This window comes from Triticum aestivum, chromosome 5B, assembly GCF_018294505.1.
Source record: "Triticum aestivum cultivar Chinese Spring chromosome 5B, IWGSC CS RefSeq v2.1, whole genome shotgun sequence".
Classification (NCBI taxonomy): domain Eukaryota; kingdom Viridiplantae; phylum Streptophyta; class Magnoliopsida; order Poales; family Poaceae; genus Triticum; species Triticum aestivum.
The window spans coordinates 26,432,265-26,439,624 of record NC_057807.1 but is presented as its reverse complement, the minus strand read 5'-3'; positions in this window follow the sequence as shown (position 1 = coordinate 26,439,624).

Here is a 7,360-nt window from a genome sequence, read left to right as displayed (position 1 = left end):
CCGCGGCGGCGGCCGAGGAGGCCACGGTGTCGGGGCCCGCGGCAGGGGCCGAGGGGGCCGCGGCATCGGGGGCGGCGGCAGGAGGCGCAACACCAGGGACCGCCGGCGCAGGGAGCGCGAGCATAGCCGGACCCGGGGTGCGGACAGGCGGTCCGCCAGAAGTGGAGGCAGGGACGGACCGCGCCGCAGGAGGCTCCGATGGTGACGGTACCTGCTGAAACGGGAACACGAGCTCATCAAAGTACACATACCGCGAAGTGAAAACGCGGTGGGAGACTGGATCATAGCACCGGTAACCTTTGGTGTTGGGAGGATAGCCAAGGAAGATGCAAGGAAGGGACCATGGTGCGAGTTTGTGAGGAGCGGTGGACGCGGTGCTAGGATAAAAGAGACACCCAAAAATGCGAAGACCATCATAGGATGGAACCGCACCGAAGAGGAGCTGGTGAGGGGTGTAGTTCCAGCGGGAACGACAGGGGCGAATGTTAAGGAGAAGGCTGGCGGTCGCGAGCGCGTCCGGCCAGAACCGAGCGGGCATGTAGGAGTGGAATAGCAACGTGCGGACACAGTCATTGAGCGTGCGAAGGACGCGCTCGGCGCGACCATTCTGCTGAGACGTGTAGGGGCAGGTGAGACGAAAGATGGTGCCGTGGGACGCAAGTAAATTGCGGACGGCGACGTTGTCAAACTCCTTGCCGTTGTCGGTTTGCAAGGCGAGAATAGGACGACCGAATTGTCTGGCGACATAAGAGTAAAAAGCGGTGAGTGTGGCAAGGGCGTCGGACTTGCGACGGAGGGGGAATGTCCACACATAATGAGTAAAATCATCCAATATCACCAGGTAGTATAAATAGCCCGTGTTGCTAGCAACCGGGGACGTCCAAACATCACTATGCAATAGTTGAAACGGAAAGGTGGAAATGTTTGTAGACTCACTAAAGGGAAGACGAACGTGCTTGCCAAGACGGCAAGCCTCACAAGTGTGATCATCGACCTTATTACATGAAAAAGAAAAACTTTGGAGAATCTGACGCATAACGATGGAGTTGGGATGACCAAGACGAGCATGCCAAAGATCGACACTGGCGGCGAAGGCGGCGGGGCGACGGGTGGTGGTGGCACCGGAGGGATGCACTGGATAGAGGTCGTCCGGGCTATCACATCGGTGGAGCACCATCCGTGTACGGGCGTCCTTCACAGAAAAACCGATATCGTCAAATTCGACAGTTATAGGATTCTCACGAGCAAGGCGACGAACGGAAACAAGATTAGTGACTAATTCAGGAGACACAAGAATGTTAGACATATGCACAGGAGTAGAAGTAGAAGGGAAAGACATATGACCGACATGGGTAATGGGGAGGGAGGAACCGTTACCAACGGTGATACGGGTGGGAGTACGAACGGGAGTTGCGGATGTAAGGTTACCGGGATGAGCAGTCATGTGAGCAGTGGCGCCCGAGTCCATGTACCAGTCACCACCGCCACCATAGGAGCTTGGTGACGGGGCAGAGTGTAGCGCAGCGAGCAAGGCCGGGTCCCATGGCGGCGGCACCTGAGGAGGGTAGAACCCTCCGTAGGCCGGCGCGGGTGCGGCCCCATAGGCCGGCGCGGGTGCGGCCCCGTAGGCGGGCGACGGCGGAGGTGCGGCACCATAGCCGCTGTACGAAGCGGCGTTCTGCATGGCGAAGAGAGCCTGGTGACCCGCCGGGCGGGGTCCGAGGATGCCCGGGGCCGGAGCCCGAGGGACCGGCATGGAGTACGCATGGACGACGCCGGTCCACGGGTTGGTGCCGTAGGTCCAGGGGGGATTCACCTGTTGTTGCTGACGAGGGCCCCCCCGGACGCTTGTTGCTGCTTGCGGCCGCCCCCGCGGCGGTTGCCGCGGCGCCCGCCACCCGGATGCTGGGGGGCAGCGGGAGGGGCGGGAGGCGCGGGCGGGAGGGGGAAGTACCCCGGAGGCGCGGGTGGCGGCGGCTGCTGGCGCGGCGCGGGTGGAGCGGGCGGTCGAGGGGCGCCGCGAGAGGTGCCGGCGGCGAGGGCGTGGTGCTGCACACGCTTCTTCACCCCCTTCATCCGGCGCTCCTCCAACCTCAAGTACGCCACAAACTTGGGAAAGGAGGGCTCCGGCATCAAGGTGAGGTTGGAGGGGGCGTTGCCGAAGTCCTCGTTGAGGCCGGCGGTGAGGGTGCTGAGGAGGAGGTCGTCGTCCACCTTGGCTCCAATGTCGCGGAGCTCGTCCGCCAATGTCTTCAGGCGGCGGCAGTAGTCATCAATGGACTGATCATCCTGGTGACAGTCAAAAAATTCCTGCTGCAAAAAAACGCGGCGCTGAAGTTTGTTGTCGGTGAAGAGGCCGTTCAGCTTGACCCACAGGGCGCGGGCGTCGTCGCCGGCGCTCACGACCGTGTGGAACAAGTCCTTGGAGATGGTGGTGAAGAACCACCGGATGATCGTGGTGTCGATCGCGGTCCACTCGGCGTCATCCGCCATGGTGCGGGAGTCCACGGTGCCATCCACGTGATCCACGAGATTGTTCTCGCGAAAGAGCAGCATGAAGTACGTCTTCCACGCGAAGTACGTGGAGGTGGAGGCATCGAGGGTCACGGGGACGCGAGCATGGACGTTGATGTCGCGGATCTCGGCGGGGTCGATGGCGAAGGGGTTGGAGTAGGAGGAACCGTTGGAGGACATGGTGGCGGCGCGGCGCGGCGAGGGAGAGGCGGCGCGGCGGCAGGGGTCAGGCGGCGCGGCGGGAGTGGCGGCACGGCGTGGGGGCGCGCGATGGGGAGGAGGGAGCGCGCGGGGAGGAGAGGTGGTGGCGGCGGCGTGGGGCGGCGGCGGCGGCGGGAGATCGCGGCGGCGGCGGCGGCCCGAGGCGGCGGCTAGGGTTAGCGGAAGCGGGGAGATCAACTTGCGATAGATACCATGTAGAGAATGATTTTGTGCATCAATGATTGATTGATCGTGCACTAGGCACATATATATAGGTACAAGGGGTGCGACCGGTATCTTGTCTCCCAAGATATACGTACATACAGGGGGAAAGAGATACTACAGGTACTGCATACATAACCCAGAGTTACGTATATGTATATATGTTCAACAGGCGGCCCTCATGTCCAACTGGATAAGATTAGCTTTTTAAGTTTTGAACATTCTTTTGTGTTGGCGCAATTCATAATATGTGTGTCATGCCGAAGATTCCTTGTGGTGGAACCAACCCATTAGAGTTTAACTCCTAAACTTGGCACTGGTACTCACATTGTCCTGAAATATTTCAGACTTCTCGACGATGTTGACTCAGTGGGAGGAAATGTTCCCATCGATTACGATGACACCTGTGCCGGCTTCGTCAACTCACGATGTAGTGCCGGCTCAGTATCTTGAGGTGCTCAAAGGGGTAGAGTGTGCGAGCAGGCGTGCCTAAGGTGAGTGTATGGGCATGTTTGTGCGAGAGGTGTGTCATCCGGGGGCCAAGCTCATCGCCTTGGGATTGGCAACATTTAAGCAAGATTTAATCAGGTGAATCCTGTGAGCTTTTGTTTGTGCTGGTAGAGGATAAGTGGCAACACAAATATGGTACCTCATAGTATTAAAATAGAGGACATCCACATGTGTGTGCGAGGTGTCTTCCGACATGCTTACTGAGTTAGGCGTGTATTTATTTTCTCCCGTTGCAACGCACGGGCATGTTTGCTAGTACTTGATGCGGAAAGAAGCAAAGTTGACACCAAATAAATATTTGATAGAATACTAATATTTCGCAATGTCAAATAAATACATGCATACACGGTATGGATTTAGATCTAGCACAAACATGACAGTCATGTATTTCTGTCCATGGAAGTTAGGTTGGCTTGAGAGAGAGAGAGAGAGAGACAGAGCAACCACACTGAAAGTTATGCCATCTACCTCAATACAATGAATACTTTGTGGAAAACCATATTTGAAAGTTTTGAAAAATCCGAAAAATACGGAATGTTAAGAGCGTGATGTTGTTAAACGTTGTAGAAAAAAAATCGCCCTACGAACACCTAGGAAAAATATGAAGATGCATATAAGATTTGGATTGTAACACCTTGATTTTTGGCCCTTTCTTTTTCTTTTTGATTTATTTGTTTTTTTGCTCAGATTTTCTTTTTGAAGCAGTTCTGTGGACTTGAAACCTGGGATATCATCATTTCTTATTCTCTCAAGTGGCTCTTCACTCTCAACTCTTTCACAAGATCATGTCAATTCTATCCTAGTCCAATTCCCAAATTCTTTTTCTCAGGAATATTCCTTTTTTCTGTTAAAGGAATAATCCTGTCTGACCTAGGTTGTGAAGCAACCTATATTTTTGCCACTCCCAAAATTTCAAAATAATTCTCATAAAATGTTTGGATCATATATACCTCAAATATGTCCAAATATTTTCTTGCCTTGTTCAAAAATAATCTCCAATATTCATTCTTCGATTTTGTCCAGAATGACACTTTGTGAAGGAAGTGCCATTTATCTTCTCTTGTTTGCTCCCAAATATTTTGGGGCATCCTTTCCTATCCAAATCATTGTTACTAAGTGGGTAGAAGCTATTCCAACTAATAGTGCTGATCGCAACACCTCTATTAAAATGCTAAAGGAAGTCATTTTCCCAAGGTTTGGAGTCCCTAGATATTTAATGACTGATGGTGGTTCACACTTTATTCACAGTGCTTTCCGTAAAATGCTTGCTATATGATGTTAACCATAGAATTGCATCACCCTATCATCCTCAGTCTAGTGGTCAAGTTGAACTTAGTAATAGAGAAATAAAGTTAATATTACAAAAAACTGTCAGTAGGTCTCAAAAGAATTGGTCAAAGAAATTAGATAATGCACTTTGGGCTTATAGGACATCATATAAAAATCCTATGGGTATGTCTCCTTACAAAATGGTTTATGGAAAAGCTTGTCACTTGCCTCTTGAATTAGAACATAAAGCATATATATTGGGAAATTAAAGAACTCAACCATGATTTCAAACTTGTGTGGCACCCCGGCTCAGAGCGACCGGTTTACCTTGCATTGCCAACCCAGAGATCATGTCTTCTAGCAACACACAACATCTTGGTACAGAAATCACCGCTTTATTGAAACTATCGGAAGCATAGTGTTACATTACATCAAGTAGCGAGGCCAAGCCACACTCTTGGTGCGGCTGAACAAAATGTACATTATTTAGTGAACATAAAGGGGCCTCGAGCACGACATCTACATGGCAGCGGAACAACGACGTAGTGGGACTCCATAGCACAGGGACACCGATGTGGACACTGTCTAGACACGGCAACACTCCGATCTAGTTAGACTTTCCCGAAATCTGGCATAACACGCCAGGTCAGTACATTGAATGTACTTGCAAGCTCACAGCAAGCAAAACCATAATGGCAAACAATATCACCACATTTAAACAAGTTCAATGCAAGTATCAACATGCTACTCATGCAGTGAACAAACTTGTGCATCGAGTCACTCGGACTTCCTTACCAATAGGTTGCCTCGCAACCGAACAGTGATCACGACGGACCACGAATGGAACCACTCTTGGTTCAACAGGTTACTTCGGAACCCAAACAGTGATCACTCCCGGATCACAAGTAATACCACAACATTCAGTCCCACTGACATCATCATAATTCAACAGTGCAATGCAAATAACTTAGTGTGCAAGATTATTTATGGAAGTTGATCCATGGTGTGACTTACTTAGGAACTGGGCCCTTATCCGCGAGCGCGGCTATCGATAGATTAATACACTCTGCAGAGGTAGCACACTTTACCCACACCACGGAACCCATGGCCTCGCACTCCCATTCGGGTGGACCAACGGCATTCCGACAGAACCATCCCATTGTCATGACACTCTTACTCTGACCAACTCCCCTCTGGGATCAGTCCTAGGTGACCGAGCCTACCAAAGGCAAAACTACCACCGTCGTGGCAAATAAACAGTCCCAAACAGGGACATGATACCATAACAACAACTGGTCCACAAGGTCATGTATGCTTACTGGGCCAGGGTAACGCACACCCATAACCTTCCCTACACTACTAGGAAAAGGCCTGCTAGTGGCGCACCTGTTTTGCCTACTAATGGCGCACTACAGGTGCGCCACTAGCATCACACCATTAGATTTTTTTACTAATGGCGCACCAAAGGTGCGCCATTAGTATCTGGTATACTAATGGCGCACCAGGCAGTGCACCATTAGTATATCCCACGGTGCGCCATTAGTATGCCTCCCAGGAGGGCATATTTACCCATGTGCTCTGGCATACTAATGGCGCACTAGTTGATGATGCGCCACTAGTGTGCTTTTTGGAGTGCGCCACTAAAGTGCTGAGTGGTGCGCCACTAGTATGAATATTAGGGATTTTTTTCTTGATATTTGCATAGGTTACAAAACATATTACTGCACAGAATATAGAGAGCACAACATATAAACAACAGATTTATCGAATACAATAGAAGATTAGTCTCCGAATACAATTCATCATATTAGTCTCCAAATTGAAAATACCGAACAAAGTTAGAACATTACAAGTCTCGAGACCGCGAGTGGCGAGTTTGTCTTCACATTACAAGTCGATATCGATCATCTAAACTACCATCACATAGAAGAGAGTTGCGGTCATCACGATGAGCATAATCGCGATAAAACTGGTCTTCATCTGATTCCTCCAACGCTCCCTCCTCTCTCCTGCTAGATAGCGCGTGTATCTAACTTCCGCCTCCGCCCTAGTGGTGTACCCTTTGTAACTGTTACCGCTAAAATGGTGAACCTGTCTCCGACACTCCTCCCAGTCGTCGTAGACTCTGGGAACCTTACCCTTGTACACGACATACGACGGCATCTCTATGCACTAGCCAAACAAAACGTTAGTAACAATTCACAGACAATACATAAGCAATATATAAGTATGCAATAAAAGGATCGGAAGAGAAAAGCAACACATTATTAGCACGATTCATGGTCCTACAAATAAATAGCATCGATTACATATAAGTTGAATGACTGTCCAAACCAAAGAGACATACAAGTTCATTAAAGTTTAATATAACAACATGAGCCAATCGACATTTCAGAACTACATAGCATCACTACTTTCGACTCGACTCGGGGACCGGAGTATGGATGAAGCCGTCGTCTTTCGTGATGGTCATGAAATCGCGGGTGTTGTCAGCCTGCATTTGTAGCGTTGTTTCTATCTCACTGTTGGACATTTGAGATCTGAGGTAGAACTGCCCCGAGGTACGAAGGACATCTTGATGGATGATTTCCGCAAACTCCGTCTGGATGCGAAAGAATTCTTGTCTGATGTCCACGTCCTGGAT